The sequence below is a fragment of the Eurosta solidaginis genome, chromosome 5, assembly GCF_040869045.1.
Source record: "Eurosta solidaginis isolate ZX-2024a chromosome 5, ASM4086904v1, whole genome shotgun sequence".
NCBI classification, from domain to species: Eukaryota; Metazoa; Arthropoda; class Insecta; order Diptera; family Tephritidae; genus Eurosta; species Eurosta solidaginis.
Window position 1 is genome coordinate 240830334 of NC_090323.1, and position 17831 is coordinate 240848164.

General features: G+C 37.3%; 1 protein-coding gene across 10 annotated transcripts in view; it reads left to right on the forward strand.

The window, feature by feature from the left end:
- spz5 (spatzle 5) overlaps positions 1-17831 on the forward strand; it is a 66935-nt gene that overhangs the window by 16754 nt on the left and 32350 nt on the right. The window contains exon 1 of one of the 10 annotated variants that reach the window (XM_067789106.1): positions 257-388. The exons of the other annotated variants lie outside the window; for them this stretch is intronic. The gene's annotated coding sequence lies outside the window, so the exon portion shown is untranslated. Of the gene's footprint in view, positions 1-256; positions 389-17831 lie in introns of those variants that run through there. 10 annotated transcript variants of the gene reach the window in all.

Sequence of the window (17831 nt, forward strand, 5' to 3'; positions counted from 1 at the left end):
ATAGCGGAATTCTAATAGCAAAATATTTAAACAAAAGCGAATGGCGGTGGCAGGAAAAACAATAAATTGTATTGCATGCGAACAGGAAATTTTGTTATTGTTCTTTTACATATTGCATAGATATGTATATATTTTTATTTACATATCGCTCACAATTAGCGCTAAAAACTAACAACAACTCAATATTGCTATTACCAATCATATAGTTTTTACGATAATGAATATTTAAGCATTCATTATATCAAATTAAGAGTTATTAACATTTAGAGTGTCGACAGTATTAGTTGCTAAAAGTTAGAAGTTCTGATCATTCAATCATTATTAATTAGCTATTAATGAATTTTTTGAATGTCTAGTACCTAATTATACGTACTTACTGTGATTTGGGGTAAGTTGAGCATTTAAAATTAGATTATGTTAAGTGATTAATTGTCAAAAGAAAAAAAAACGTGCTAATTTGAACAAGTAAATAAGGCTAATAAGTAAATAAGGTTAATAAGGGAAAATCACCATGTAGGAAAATGAACCTAGGGTAACCCTGGAATGTGTTTGTATGACATGTCTATCAAATGAAAGGCACTAAAGAGTATTTTATGAGGGAGTGGGCCTTAGTTCTATAGGTGGACTATTTTTCGAGGTATCGCCATAAAGGTGGACCAGGGTGACTCTAGAATTTGTTTGTACGATATGGTTATCAAATGAAAGGTGTTAATGAGTATTTTAAAAGGGAGTGGGCCTTAGTTCTATAGGTGGACGCCTTTTCGAGATATCGCCATAAAGGTGGACCAGGGGTGACTCTAGAATTTATTTGTACCATATGGGTACCAAATGAAAGATGGTAATGAGTCTTTTAAAAGGGAGTGGGTCTTAGTTCTATAGGTGGACTCTTTTTCGAGGTATCGCCATAAAGGTGGACCAGGGTGACTCTAGAATTTGTTTGTACGATATGGGTATAACATGAAAGGTGTTAATGAGTATTTTAAAAGGGAGTGGACCTTAGTTCTATAGGTGGATGCCTTTTCGAGATATCGCCATAAAGGTGGACCAGGGGTGACTCTATAATCTGTTTGTGCGATATGGGTATCAAATGAAAGGTGTTAATGAGTATTTTAAAAGGGATTTGGCCTTAGTTCTATAGGTGGACGGTTTTTCGAGATATCGCCATAAAGGTGGACCAGGGGTGACTCTAGAATCTGTTTGTGCGATATGGGTATCAAATGAAAGGTGTTAATGAGTATTTTCAAAGGGAATGGGTCTTAGTTCTATAGGTGGACTACTTTTCGAGATATCGCCATAAAGGTGGACCAGGGGTGACTCTAGAATTTGTTTGTACGATATGGATATCAAATGAAAGGTGCTAATGAGTATTTTAAAAGGAAGCGGGCCTTAGTTCTATAGGTGGACGCCTTTTCGCGATATCGCCATAAAGGTGGGCCAGGGGTGACTCTAGAAATTTGTTTGTACGATAAGGTGGACGCCTTTTCGAGATATCGCCATAAAGGTAGACCAGGGGTGACTGCAGAATTTAATTGTACCATATGGTTATCAAATGAAAGGTGTTGGTGAGTATTTTAAAAGGGAGTTGGCCTTAGTTCTATAGGTGGACGGCTTTTCGAGATATCGCCATAAAGGTGGACCAGGGGAGACTCTAGAATTTGTTTGTACCATATGGGTACCAAATGAAAGATGGTAATGAGTCTTTTAAAAGGGAGTGGGCCTTAGTTCTGTAGGTGGACTATTTTTCGAGGTATCGCCATAAAGGTGGACCAGGGTGACTCTAGAATTTGTTTGTACGATATGGGTATAAAATGAAAGGTGTTAATGAGTATTTTAAAAGGGAGTGAACCTTAGTTATATAGGTGGATGCCTTTTCGAGATATCGCCATAAAGGTGGACCAGGGGTGACCCTAGAATTGTTTGTACGATATGGGTATCAAATGAAAGGTGTTAATTAGTATTTTTAACGCTATCTGTTGAGCAATAGTAGAGTTACTTATTGTGAAGTACTTTAAGAAAGGCCATTTTGCATTATTAAATATTTGAGTTATTTATTCAACAGTTTAGTGATTCGAACTTAGCAGAAGGTTGCAAATAAGAAGATTTGCAAACAAATTCGTTAAAATTGGTGTTAGAAGAGGAATTGTTGAATAAATTCCAGAGGACAACAAGGACATGGCAAAGTTAAGTGAATTGAAGATCCAGCAACAGAAGAAGGAGTTAGAGAGCCGTGGATTTAATACAACCGGCATTAAAACGAACTTCAGGCACGACTACGAGAGGAAATGGAAGCGAAGGAAATAACGTGGAAGAGTATGTCTTTCATTTTGATGTCGACGAGACAACAACAAAAATTGAAGAGAAAAACGAAACATCGCAGACAGTTACGAGCACAGACTTGAAGATGATATTGGCTGCAATAACTGTTCAAACATCGACAGTGGCATCTCAGCTGGAATCGCAGGAGACACGTTTAACATCCAAGATGGAAGCACATTTCAGAAACGTCGACACAGATTACATTTAAAATGGAAGCACAATTGAAAGAACAAGAGACACGCATAACAGTACAACTCGAAGCGCAAGAGGCACGTATATCGTCAAAACTCGTAGCGCGCATGGACGAGAAAATAACGCAGTTTGAGGAAAAAGTCGAGGCCGAGGTGGATGCTTTGAGAGGTCGTATACAGGAGTTGCAACTAAATCGCCCAGCTGTTTCAGCAACCTAAACGAAGGTAAAAATTCCATCTTTTGACGGCTTTGGTCCTTTCCAGGTGTTTAAGATTCAGTTTGAGAAGACCGCAGCAGTGAACAACTGGAGTGCTGGAGATAAAGCTGCTGCTCTATTCGTGGGACTGAAAGGATCTGCTGCTGAAATCCTACAGACTATTCCCGAGGGAGAGCGGAACAAATACGAAACATTGATGAGCGTTCTAGAGAGGCTATACGGAAGCGAACACAGGAAGTAGATACACCAAATAGAGTTGCAAAATCGTTACAAAAAGCTAATGAGACTTTGCAAGAGTTTGCGTCAGATGTCGAAAGGCTTGCACATGTGGCAAATGCCGACGCATCCGTGGAATACACCGAAAGGGTAAAAATTCAGGCATACGGGACGTTGAAACGAAGCGAGCCATATACGCAAACCCAAAGCCAACATTTGCAGAAACGGCATCACATGCATTGACTCAGGAAACTGCCTCACTATTGAGTAAACCAGCATACAAAGCTCATCGTGTGGAAGTGGAAAGGCCAGGTTGGGTAGACACAATTTTAGAAGCACCGAAGGGATCGCAACAGAAAAATGCCGGAGTTATTAAATGTTTCAAGTGTGGACACCCAGGTCATATTGCACGACATTGCAGCAACGGTCCCAATAGCTCCAACAATGTGGGTGGCCGTAAACGCAGAGCTGAAGGAGATGAGCAAATCTCCAAGTCCACTCAATCTTTAAACTAGAGCGAGTCAGCCGCAAGGGCGACAGCTGTCAATTGAATGCCCCATAATCTCTATCTCACAAATTGGAAGAAGGTCAAACAATCTTACTGTCGGAGGACATGTGGATGGAAAGAAACGTTTACTGACTGTAGATACGGGTGTATCTTATTCCATCATTCGAGCGGATTTAATCAACAAGAAAATAAGACCATTGCATGGAGCAAGATTGCATTCAGCCACTGGAGAAGACACCGCGGTTATAGGAGTAGTATTATGTGAAGTCGCAATTGGGAACGTCACGGTACTACACAGTTTTATAGTGGCAGGTATTGTTGATGAGATCATAATTGGAGTGGACTTCTTAATCAACCAAGGCATCAAAATCGGCATGCTAAAAAAGGATAGCTACCCATTGCCAAGAATTGATGACACTCTGGACCCGCTCTCTGGTATGAAATGGTTTTCCAGACTGGACTTGAAAAGCGGCTACCGGCAAGTGGTGGTGAAGGAGGAAGACAAAGAGAAAACAGCCTTCAGCGTCGGAGATGGTCTTTGGCAATCTACATTAATGCCCTTTGGACTATGTAATGCACCAGCTACTTTCGAGAGACTCATGGATCAGGTATTGAAAGGACTACATTGGAAAACATGTTTGGTGTACCTGGACGACATCATCGTATTGTGCAAGAACTTTGATGAACATCTTAAAAACTTAGAGGAAGTTTTACAGAGAATAGCTGGCGCTGGTCTGAAGTTAATTCCCAAAAAGTGTGTCCTGTTTAAAAAGGAAGTAAATTATTTGGATCACAAGGTAACGACAGAGGGCATCTGTACTGCGAACGAAAAGATAGAGGCTATAAAGGATTGGCCAAGACCACAGAACCTACATGAGTTGAGAAGTTTCCTTTGGCTGTGCACATATTACCGCCGATTTGTACCAAATTTTTCCAGCGTAGCCCATAGCCTCCATGCGCTTACAAGAAAAAAATAAAGCTTTTGGATGGAAGAAGGAGCAAGAAGTGGCTTTCCAAACATTGAAGGAGCAGTTGTGCACTGCCCCAATGTTAACATATCCGCTTCCAGGAGCAACATTTATTCTAGATACAGATGCGAGTGGATATGCTATAGGAGGCGTTTTATCACAACTGATCGATGGACAGGAGGAGGAAAGGCCGAGGCCAAAGAAGACATTATAGATGTCCGGCTAATGACTATAACATGTAGGGATGAATGGGACAAGGAACAACTAAGAAAGTATCAGCTAGAAGTGTCACATGTTATGCAAGGGCTCGAACGAAATGTGAGCAGAGAGTCCCATTGCGAAGTCCTATCGGGCACAGTGGAACAGTTTAGAATTGATATCCGGTTGCTTGCATCGAGTATGGGAGAGTGAGGATGGTCAAAGAAAAAAAACTGATAGTTGTTCCCAGAAAGAAGATTCCTGACGTACTCAGCAAGCTGCATAATGGTCCAAGCGGAGGTCATCGTGGAATTACGAAGACGCTCGAGAAGATTAAACAGAGATTCTATTGGGTTGGTTACCGTCAGTCGGTCACTGAGTGGATTGCGAACTGCGAGGTTTGCAGCAGACCGAAAGGACCCAAAACCCGAAGACATGGCCAGATGAAGCAATATAACACAGGTGCGCCATTTGAAAGGATCGCTATGGATGCCACAGGTCCATTTCCTACTAGCAACTGCGGAAACAAATATGTACTGGTGGTTATGGATTATTTCAGCAAATGGCCAGAGGTATACCCAATCCCAAATCAAGAAGCGGAAACTGTAGCAGAAGTGTTTATAAACAATTGGGTTGCAAGGTATGGTGTACCAATTGAGTTACATTCTGAACAAGGCAGGAATTTGGAATCAGCTGTGTTCCAGGAAATGTGTAGATCATTGGGCATTCGAAAAATATGGACAACCGCAATGCATCCTCAGTCCGATGGTATGGTGGAACGTTTCAATAGAACCTTGGAGAAGCATTTAAGGAAAGTAGTAAACAAGTACCACAAGGAGTGGGATACCCGCATACCATTATTCTTGATGGCTTACCGATCAGCAGTGCATGAGACAACGGGCCAAATCCCTGCAAAAGTAATTTTTGGCAATGACCTTCGACTGCCAGCTGATTTAAAGTTTGGGATAGATGCCGATGCGGAGAGAAATGTCAAGAAATCCACTGGTGTCTTGGAAGAAGAGCTGAGAGAGATACACGATCTTGTAAGACAACGAGCAAAGATTATGAGTGACAAGATGAATGCCCGATACGATAAAGCAATTAATTCGGAAGCTTTTTAGGAAGGAGATTTGGTGCTGTTATACAACCCACAACGAAAAAAAGGTTTGTCCCCGAAATTGCAGTGTAATTGGGAAGGCCCATACAAAGTTATAAAACGGATCAATGATGTAGTGTACCGCATACAAACCATTGGCAAACCACGAACCAAAACGAAAGTGGTTCATTTGGAAAGGCTGGCAGAGTTTAGATAGAGAGATTTGTCTGATCGGGACGATCAGACTTAGGTGGAGGGCAGTGTTGCGAATATTAGCAACACTAAGGGGTACTGCCATTTCTAAGCCGATGCTAAGTAGTGACGTGAATGCACATCAATAATTCAATCATTATGCCTTTACATATGTACCTATACGCAGCGGAGAAGCAACAAACACATGCAGATATCTTATCTGAGATAATCAATTATAATTGTGGAAGTGTCGCTCACAAACACACGGGCATATGAAAGCTATACACGTACATCTGTGGTTATAATTGTAACAGATAACCAACTAGCAGATTCGAGAACAGAAGCGCCTAGAAGATGCAACGAGGAAATGAAAGAGTACAAAAGGCCTCAACAATAGAGGCGCTAAAATCAGTTTTGATTAAGCACGCAATCTGTCGGGCAATAGAAGAGTTATTTATTGTGAAGTACTTTAATAAAGGCCGTTTTGCATTATTAAATATTGCAGTTATTTATTCAACAGTTTAGTGATTCGAACTTAGCAGAAGGTTGCAAATAAGAGGAATTGCAGTAAATACGTTACAATATACTCTGTGTGCAAAGCACGCTGAATATAAAAATGCATACTACTAGCACTTCCCATTGCACAGTTTCTCAACATATTGCATCTATACGTAGTAACTTTCTGTTGACTTCAGAAGAAATCCAAATAAGTGGAGGCAGGAGAAATTGCCGCAGCTGGTAGTATTAGAATATAAGGACCAATATTTCTTGGGAACCAAAACTTAAATTTTTCAGGATTTTCTCACAAATGCTGGAAGGACAACTTTTGAACAATTTAACCCTAAAAAAAAAAGTGAAGTAGATAAGCTGGGTGGTGGCGGCCACCGTGGTGTGATGGTAGCGTGCTCCGCCTATCACACCGTATGCCCTGGGTTCAACTCCCGGGCAAAGCAACATCAAAATTTTAGAAATAAGATTTTTCAATTAGAAGAAATTTTTTCTAAGCGGGGTCGACCCTCGGCAGTGTCTGGCAAGCGCTCCGATTGTATTTCTGCCATGAAAAGCTCTCAGTGAAAACTCATCTGCCTTGCAGATGCCGTTCGGAGTCGGCATAAAACATGTAGGTCCCGTCCGGCCAATTTGTAGGGAAAAATCAAGAGGAGCACGACGCAAATTGGAAGAGAAGCTCGGCCTTAGATCTCTTCGGAGGTTATCGCGCCTTACATTTATTATTTATTTAGATAAGCTGGGTTATGTCTTTGCTTTGAAAAATGTATCTGTGCGAAATGTCAAAAAAAAAAAAAAAAAACACGCTGATTTGCGCAAGTCATTTACAACTTTGTTTGCGGCAGCGTTGTTTTTGTTTTCAAGCTTCAGTATAAAGTCAACCTGATGCTTTTTTAAAAAATTACTGACATGATAGGCCTAGCCGTTTCTAAAGTTTTTATAAAATATCATACAAAAAAGTTATTAGAGGTAGAATAACTCAGTCAAAACCTTTGGCACCAAATAGCTCAAATATGAATTAAATACACATTTACCTGTCTGTTAACGTTGCAGATAGGTTTATGGTATGTAGGTACGCTGTTCACCAGATACCGAGAAATGTGAGCGAGCGTATTTTTCTAAAAAGGGTACATTTCGAAAATTCAATTTTTGGCCGGCTAAATTGATGAAATATCCCATTGTGCGACGATCGATACATGACTGCACTTTTAAAATTTTTTATTATCGATTCGTTCATCTTTGTTGTTGTTAGCTCGTAAATTAAAAGCAAGCTGTGAAAATTGCAATGCAAATCTAAGTGTATAAAAAAAGTATGACAATTAACTATTTAATATTTAAGCACATAATTATGATCATTATTGTTGCTTTTTTGCTGTATTAATTTACATGCTGATCTTAGTGGGCGACTACTGCGCACCGCCCCACCAACTTAATCGATGGCGTTTATATCAAATATTAAGTGATAATTTATTGTCATTTAGAAGATTAATGGTCTAAGATATGATCAAATCTTAATTAAATAAGAATAAGTGAGTGCACGATGTGCTACCATTATTGATTGATTCTCGAACCGCCTTTTTGGGCGCTATTTAAGTACCCTGTAGCTATTTCTGCTTCGGGAACAGATCTAAAGTACCAAATAAGTAAGCAAGCATCAGCTATTTTAGCGTCATTACCTAAGCTATTTTAGTCATTGCGTAACAAGGCATACCAGCTATCACTGTTTCGTCATAGCTAGCGCAATATAGGAGCATTAAAGGAAGTTAAGTCTTCCTGCACCTACCTCTTCCAGATCAGCTGAGCTCTACCCCTTCTTACTGTGCCCAGAATGACGGTGTGAATTTAAATACTTTCTTGGCTGGAGCATCTTTGTCCATTCGCATAGCATAACCCAGCCAGGGAAACAACTCCTCCGATACTCGACGCCGTAAATTTATTTTAAAATTTTTAATATTGGAAGTGGTACTGCCCATATTTAGTAGAAGAAAGTTTAAATATTTGCAAGCCGTTGGTATCGTTTTGCAATTTTTCAAAAGTATGGTTCTTGGTATTATATGGGCTTTCTGTAGAAATTGTAAATTTTTCCTATCTAAAACTTCAAAAATCTAAAGTGATCAAACATTTTGTTTATACACTCAGATACCATTATGTTCATGTCTTGTCGGCAAAATTGTACTACAAAATAAGTGTTAAACTGTGACTGCCAGGCCAGCTCTTTTTAAAAGTATTACTACTTCTGAAATGCGATTTGATTTCATATCGACAGTTTTTCCCTTTGGCTGTGATTATTTAGTTTTTTACGTATAAAGCATACTAGTGCTGTAGGAAAGTGATCACTTTTCATGGTCCCACCTACAATTTCCATTCCGTTCGTAATCTTACGGTTCTTTGCTACTTTCTGCATAACAAGTTGGTAGCTATCTTTGCTGCAACATGGTTACGGTCCAATTGTACTTACGATTTGTTATGCCATATGCTGGAAGTCTCTTGGTTTGATTATCATATTTTTCATTGATGGTTTGTTTCATTTTGATTGTTGCATTGTTTTTTTTGGTGAGTTAACCGTTTTAACATTTTAGGAATCTAGTTGGTGATAGCCTTATTTACTTGGATGTTATATGTTTGATGAGCTTGAGGTCATAAAGTACTATAAACCACAATCTTTATTGTAGTATATACATATAATTTATCGTTCATTATTTCAACCTCACTCTGGAGTCATCCACAGGAATATTAAACACGAATAAGAAAGTAAAAAAATATATATATATATATATAAAAAATGGACAAACAACTTACACGCATATAAAAGCTTTTTGGATGGATCAGGTGATAGGAAATGTAGATATGAAAGTTATCGCATAAAACATAAAGAAAATGTAAAAAAATTGAATATCGCAAGTGTAAACATTTTGAAAGTGCCTTATATGTAAGCAATTATACTACTATAACAGCAAAACCTAAGGCCAAAGACAGAGTGGACGCGAGAAGTGTTGCTGTAATATAAAGATAGAAACCCTGCAGCAAATATTGGAGACAATCTCGAAAAGCGAAAGTTTTGCACTGCAATTGTAATGACTACGTCCGAACTGTCGCTAATCGGGTGCAAAGCGGGAGAGATAGAAGTGAAACAGTCAGCGCTTTAGTCTCAGCTATATTTATTTAAATTAATTAATCAAGTTTATCGGTCACCGTGGTGTGGTGGCAGTGTACTATACCTACCACACCGAAGATCCTGGGTTCACGCCCCGGGTAAAGTAACATTAACATTGTAGAAACAATATTTTTCAATCAGAATAAAGTGTTTCTAAGCGGGGTCGCCGCACAGCAGTAATTTGGCAGAGAGGTCATCTACCTTGCATATGCCGTTCTTAGTCGGCATAAAACATGTAGGCCCGTCCCGCCAACTTGTAGTAAAAATTATAAGGAGCATGAAGTAAATTGGAAGTTATAGCTTCTTATTTTTATTTATTTTTAATCAATCAAAGGCAGCGACTATTTCGGAACTACCTATGACCAAACTGCTGTAGAACAGAATAAGAAAAACTACCAACTCTTAATGCAATAGCTCTGCTCTAGATAGGAACAAGTGGGATTCGCTGCGGAGAGTAATGCAGAATGTAAGCGAAAGGGTAGCCACAACAACTCAAGTTAATGTGGGAACATTTTACGTGTTAGAGTTGATATGATTGAAATCAGACAGCAAACCAAGCAAGTCAAAGGAAGACAAGGAAAGGAAAGAAAGTTAGGAGTCAAGACCGAAGCCCAAATAAAGCCGAAAGGCATGGTATCAATTTATTACCGAAGCTTTAACGGTTTGTTATCGATAAGTTAACGATTTATTATCAACGGGTTACGGGCGTGTCATCAATTTCTTATCGACGAGCTATCGGTATGTCATAGGTGTGCTCCCTATAAATATAGACGAGCTATCGATTCGTTCAAATTGTTTTCGAAAATTTATCGATTTGCTATCCAAATTTGTCGGTTTATTACTGAAAATGCATCCATATGTTGTCAGAAAATTATCGATTTTCAATCGAAAAATTATTAATTTTTTAACAACCAATGTGGTATCGGCGTGTTATTGGTTTTTATCGATAAATTATAGATTTTTTATCGTTTTGTTAAAGTTATCGATTTAATGCCGAAAAGCTATAGATTTGTGTTCAAGAAGATATCGATTTGTTATCGAAAAGTTGTTGATTTCTTATTGAAGTGTTTGTTAACGCCGTGTTATCGATTTGTTAACGACCACTCATCGGTTTGTTATGGAACGGATAGCGAAAAAGCTTTAATATATAATCGATTGAACATCTGTAGCCCGTCGATAACATTCGTCTTGTTAGAAACCTGTAAGAAGCCGATAACTAGGCGATAACGAATCAACTTCTCGATGATAACAATTCGCTATTGATGATTAGCTTGAAATATATTTGTTGCTGGTAAAGTTATCTCTGTTGTGGTTTAACTCTAAAGCCCTGGGCGAGATCGAGTTAACTTAAAAAGTTCAGTTTTCTAGATGTACACTGCATGTTTACACATCGAACTTCACGAGTACTTGGTACGACACCTTGTTTTATAAACGTAAATCTTTAGTAGTGCGTTGCATAAACAGACAACAACTGTATAGTGTCTTATGGAAAAATGAGAAAAAGTTGTTTAAAGAGAAATGTTGGCATTTCAAAGTGTTAGTATGAAATTTTGACAAAATTATAAGGTCCAATATTCCCTAAGACAGCAAAGCCAAATGTATTTATGACGCGGTACAAGTGTCATATGATTTAAAAAAGTTTTGATAAAATTTGAATAAAATCCTAAATGCTAGAAAATAATTAGGTAGTTTCTAGGTACTAGTCATCACACTCCTCATCAATCTAGAGCGTTGATCAGATAATTAAATAAAAGCGTTACACGCATCAAATTTCTATTAATAGTCATATATAAGACCAACTGATCCTAAATAAAGTTATGCTACTCCTCGCATTTTTAGAATTTTCACGCACCCAGCGCTTTTATTTAATTGTCTGATCAACGCCCTAGATTGATGAGGAGTGTGATGAATAGTACCTAGGACCTACCTAATTATTTTATAGCTTTTAGTATTATTATCACTTAATGTAAGTATTATTTTCAATAGAACCGTTTAATTAAAATTTTTTTTTTGTTATTTTATTTTCAAGTTTTTAATCTTGATTAGTTTGCCAATTATTTCTCATTCTATTTAGTTCATTTAGTGACTCATTATTAGAAGAACTCTTTCCTTACAATTTGTTAAAAATCTAAGTCCTCAATACATAATGCTTCCAAAGACTTCACTCGACTCAACGCCACGTATGCTTGTCGCTCCGCGAACTCCAAAGTATTTTGATGTCACTTCTACCGGACTGCATGTAATATTTGTTCCAAATATGAGTCAAATCAGACTACAAATACGAGGATTTTAGTATCTCGATCTTTGCCACAACTAGCGGGATTTTTTTATAAAGCGATTTCTATTTCTGTATATAATATATGTTCCAAATATGAGCCAAATCGGACCACAAATATCTCGATCCTTGCGCCACCTAGCGGGAGTTTTTTTCACAAAGGGATTTCTATTCCCGTTTGTAATATGTGTTACATATATGAGCAAAGTCAAACCACATATACGTTTGTTTTATATCTCGATCCTTGCGCCACGTGGCAGCGATTTTTTTATATGTCCCTTTCTATTCATGTATGTATTATGTGTTCCAAATGTGAGCCAAATCGGACCACAATTTTTATACTCAGTTGAGCAGAGCTCACAGAGTATATTAACTTTGATTGGATAACGGTTGGTTGTACAGGTATAAAGGAATCGAGATAGATATAGACTTCCATATATCAAAATCATCAGTATCGAAAAAAAATTTGATTGAGCCATGTCCGTCCGTCCATCCGTCCGTCCGTCTGTCCGTTAACACGATAACTTGAGTAAATTTTGAGGTATCTTAATGATATTTTGTACGTAGGTTCCTGGGCACCCATCTCAGATCGCTATTTAAAATGAACGACATCGGATTATAACCACGCCCACTTTTTCGATATCGAAAATTTCGAAAAACGGAAAAAATGCGATAATTCATTGTCAAAGGCGGATAAAGCGATGAAACTTGGTAGATGGGTTGACGTTATGACGCATAATAGAAAATTAGAACATTTTGGAAAAGGGGCGTGGCACCGCGCACTTTTAAAAGAAGGTAATTTAAAAGTTTTGTAAGCTTTAATTTGGCATTCGTTGAAGATATCATGATGAAATTTGGCAGGAACGTTACCACTGTTACTATATATTTACTAAATAAAAATTAGCAAAATCGGATGAAGAACACGCCCACTTTTTAAAAAAAATTTTTTAAAAATCAAATTTTAACAAAAAATGTAATATCTTTACTGTATATAAGTAAATTAAGTCAACATTCAACTCCAGTAATGATATGATGCAACAAAATACAAAAAAAAAAGAAAATTTCAAAATGGGAGTGGCTCCGCCCATTTTCATTTAGTTTGTCTAGAATACTTTTAACGCCATAAGTCGAACAAAAATTTACCAATCCTTCTTAAATTTGTTAGGGGCATAGATTTTATGACGGTAACTGTTCTCTGTGAAAATGGGCGAAATCGGTTGAAGCCACGCCCAGTTTTTATACACAGTCCACCGTCTGTCCTTCCGCTCGGCTGTTAACATGATAACTTGAGCAAAAACCGATATATCTTTTCTAAACTTAGTCCACGTACTTATCGGATCTCACTTTATCTTGGTATAAAAGATGGCCGAAATCCGACTATAACCACGCCCACATTTCGATATCGAAAATTACGAAAAATGAAAACAATGCCATAATTCTATACCAAATATGAAAAAAGGGATGAAACATGGTAATTTGATTGGTATATTGACGTGAAATATAACTTTAGAAAAACTTTATAAAATGGGTGTGACACCTGCCATATTAAGTATAAGAAAATGAAAAAGTTCTACAGGGCGAAATCAACAGCCCTTGGAATCTTGGCAGGAATACTGTTCGTGGTATTGCATATATAAATAAATTAGCAGTACCCGACAGATGATTTTCTGGATCACCCTGGTCCACATTTTGATCGATATCACGAAAACGCCTTCACATATACATCTAGGGGCCACTCGCTTTTAAAACCCTCATTAATACATTTCATTTGATACCCATATCGTACAAACATATTCTAGAGTCACCCCTGGTCCACCTTTATGGCGATATCTCGAAAAGGCATTCACCTATAGAACTAAGGCCCATTCCCTTTTAAAATACTCATTAACACCTTTCATTTAATGCCCATATCGTACAAACACATTCTAGAGTCACCCCTGTTCCACCTTTATGGCGATATCTCGAAAAGGCGTTCACCTATAGAACTAAGGCCCATTCCCTTTTAAAATACTCATTAACACATTTCATTTAATGCCCATATCGTACAAACATATTCTAGAGTCACCCCTGGTCCACCTTTATGGCGATATCTCGAAAAGGCGTTCACCTATATAACTAAAGCCCATTTCCTTTTAAAACACTCATTAACACCTTTCATTTGATACCCATATCGTACAAACATATTCTAGAGTCACCCCTGGTCCACCTTTATGGCGATATCTCGAAAAGGCGTTCACCTATAGAACTAAGGCCCATTCCCTTTTAAAATACTCATTAACACCTTTCATTTAATGTCCATATCGTACAAACACATTCTAGAGTCACCCCTGTTCCACCTTTATGGCGATATCTCGAAAAGGCGTTCACCTATAGAACTAAAGCCCATTCCCTTTTAAAATACTCATTAACACCTTTCATTTAATGTCCATATCGTACAAACACATTCTAGAGTCACCCCTGTTCCACCTTTATGGCGATATCTCGAAACGACGTCCACCTATGGAACTAAGGATCACTCCCTTTTAAAATACTCATTAACACCTTTCATTTGATACCCATATCGTACAAACATATTCTAGAGTCACCCCTGGTCCACTTTTATGGCGATATCTCGAAAAGGCGTTCACCTATAGAACTAAAGCCCATTCCCTTTTAAAACACTCATTACCACCTTTCATTTGATACCCATATCGTACAAACATATTCTAGAGTCACCCCTGGTCCACCTTTATGGCGATATCTCGAAAAGGCGTTCACCTATAGAACTAAGGCCCATTCCCTTTTAAAATACTCATTAACACCTTTCATTTAATGTCCATATCGTACAAACACATTCTAGAGTCACCCCTGTTCCACCTTTATGGCGATATCTCGAAAAGGCGTTCACCTATAGAACTAAAGCCCATTCCCTTTTAAAATACTCATTAACACCTTTCATTTAATGTCCATATCGTACAAACACATTCTAGAGTCACCCCTGTTCCACCTTTATGGCGATATCTCGAAAAGGCGTTCACCTATAGAACTAAGGCCCATTCCCTTTTAAAATACTCATTAACATCTTTTATTTGATTCCCATATCGTACAAACACATTCTAAATTCACCCCTGTTCCACCTTTATGGCGATATGACGAAAAGGAGTTCACCTATAGAACTAATGCCCATTCCCTTTTAAAATACTCATTAACACCTTTTATTTGATTCCCATATCGTACAAACAAATTCTAGAGTCACCCTTGGTCCACCTTTATGGAGATATCTTGAAAAGGCGCCCACCTATAGAACTAAGGCCCACTCTCTCTCAAAATACTCTTTAATACCTTCCAGTTGATACACATGTCATGCAAACACATTCCAGGGTTACCCTAGGTTCATTTTCCTACATGGTGATTTTCCCTTATTTTGTCTCCATAGCTGTCAACTGAGTATGTAATGTTCGGTTACACCCGAACTTAGCCTTCTTTACTTGTTTTTTTTTTTAATATCGCGGTCCTTTCGCCACCTGGCGGCCATTTTTTCATATATCGCTTTCTATTCATGTATGTATTATGTGCTCCAAATATGAGCCAAATCGGACCACGAATACGATTTTTTGAAATATTTCAATCCATGCGCCACCTATCGGAGTTTTTTTCTTATTGTATCGTCATCGGGTTCTGAACTATATTCCAAGTTTCAAGTTTGTAGCTTATCGGGAAATTACTTAAATTTCAATTACAAATACAAAATTCTGTTCGCTACACATAGCAGGCTAAATAAAACCCTTTAAAAATAGGACAAGATCTGGCCCCAAATGGACCAAAGTGATAATATTGAATTTAGTGTTAATTTGGCTAAAAACTTTCCGTTTGCTTCAATAATTAAACTTTCGCTTTCGTTAAATATTTCTTCTGATTGATGTTTTCGATTCAAACAAAGATATGCATAATTTTGCCATTTAAAATGTTGACTTTTCTTTTTGAACAAATCTTTACATTCACACTTGTTTTGTTCTTATTTGTTTATGCCATCATACAAAAAATGTTTTTAAGATAATATTTTTACATCGAAATATGGTTCGTAGTACGAAATCCAAGCTGTATATATTAGAGTGAGCCAAAGGAACATATTGTTTTTCATTTTGGAACAGTGGGCATTTGGTTTGCTATAAAAGTGATACAGGCATTTCGCCCTTTTAATTTGAAAATTTCAGTGTTTAGAAAAAGTCCTCATTCTCATATATAAATATATTACTTTTTCATCAATTTTGAGCTGAAAAAGTTAAATAAACTTTTCTGAAAACTCAATGAAATATTTATCACTTTTATCGCATCAAAATTTTTCTCGAATTGGCAGGTGAGATAGGGTGATTTCCAATCAGCCATTGATGTCCTCACGTCTTCCTCAAAACAAAAGTCATGTTGAAAGAGTTTGCGTAAGTGTTCGCTCGCTCGGATTTCATCTCTCAGTAGTCTCAATTGATAAATAAATTTTTTTTAATGATAACTTATCAAGACAATTTCTAAGCTGTTAAAAGTGGTGGACAACACTGAAAGAAATGGTGCTAGTAAAATCAACAAATCGGATCTGTTGTTCTTAACTTAACGGAGATTCGGTGAAATTGCTCGAATTATGGTTAATTCGACCGAGCTCTATGTCAAGCGAATAAAATTAGTTCAGTCATTTCAACAGAAGAGAAATTGTCGCTCTTAAGTTAACAAAATTCTGCAAAATTGACAGATTCCTAATCAATCTAACTGATTTTTCTGTTAACACAACTGATCTCACTGGTCATTTCAACAGCGATCAACACTCAATACATGAGCAAACTTCAAAGAGAATTTTACGCTCACTGCGCTCTCTACTTTGTACCTATGACGATGGTGCCACTTGTTAAAAAAAAACACCAAACTAAGAAAACGACCAAATCGAAAAAACACACAAAATGGGAAAACAACAAAAAACTAGTTTTACAGGTATCAATACAAAACGAAAAGCCCTTTTCTGAATTTACTGTGCAAAAAATTGTGAAATACCGTGACACCTATTTATCAGATACAATTTTGAACTTCTCCTCCAAGCGAAATGCAAAATTGCGCCCTCTTGTTGCAAAAGTTTTGTTTGAACGAGCAGGATTTTTCCAAAGTTAGTAGCATTTTGTTCAAGTTTTTACGAATTTTCACTTACGCGAACATAATAAGATAATAAAAAACATCCTTTTTTATTGTTGATGTTACCGAAAACATAAAAGTTTGAGTTGTTTTGGAATCGTTTAAACTTAAAGTGTTACGAAAATTAAACTTGCCGAATTACATGTAAAGTTACTCCAGTGGTGAATTACCTTCCTGCTATTTGATTCTTTACTTTTCTATAACTTACAAGTTCTCTATTTAAAATGTTATGTCAAACATTTATAACACAAGTTCTGTTCGAAACAATCAAGTGTGGCAATTACATGCGAGAGAAGAAATTGGGAATGAGCTGAGCTGCAACTGAAAGAATTTAGAATCAGTTTTGTGACTACTATTTTCATTTCAATTTGCAAAGCGAATTTCAAAACTATAAATTAAATAAATTATAAATACAAAAATTTGGTGAAAGTGTGTTTAATGAAACAAAATAGTAAAGTGTATAATATTTAATATGTGCCAGCATATTTGATGTACGCCCAATTGAAATTCGGTTAGTAAGTGCGTACATTTGTATGTATATGTAGCAAGCATGGGTATTATGTATACACATATTTACGTATGTATGTATATGGCAACGTAGGTACTTTCATACAAAGCTGTCGCCAAAACTTTTTTTTTCATTTGACTACTAAAACAGTCAATTGCGAATCAACGATTTGTGCGCAGTTGATTCAACATCTTGTTGCGATGGATAAAAATTGACAGATATTTCGGTTGAATTGACCCGTATTTCGGTGGATTTTACCAGTCTTTTTCATTCAGTGTATTTGCGGAACTGTTTTGGACTTTTTCTTATTTCCCCCGACCGAATCCTTACGGA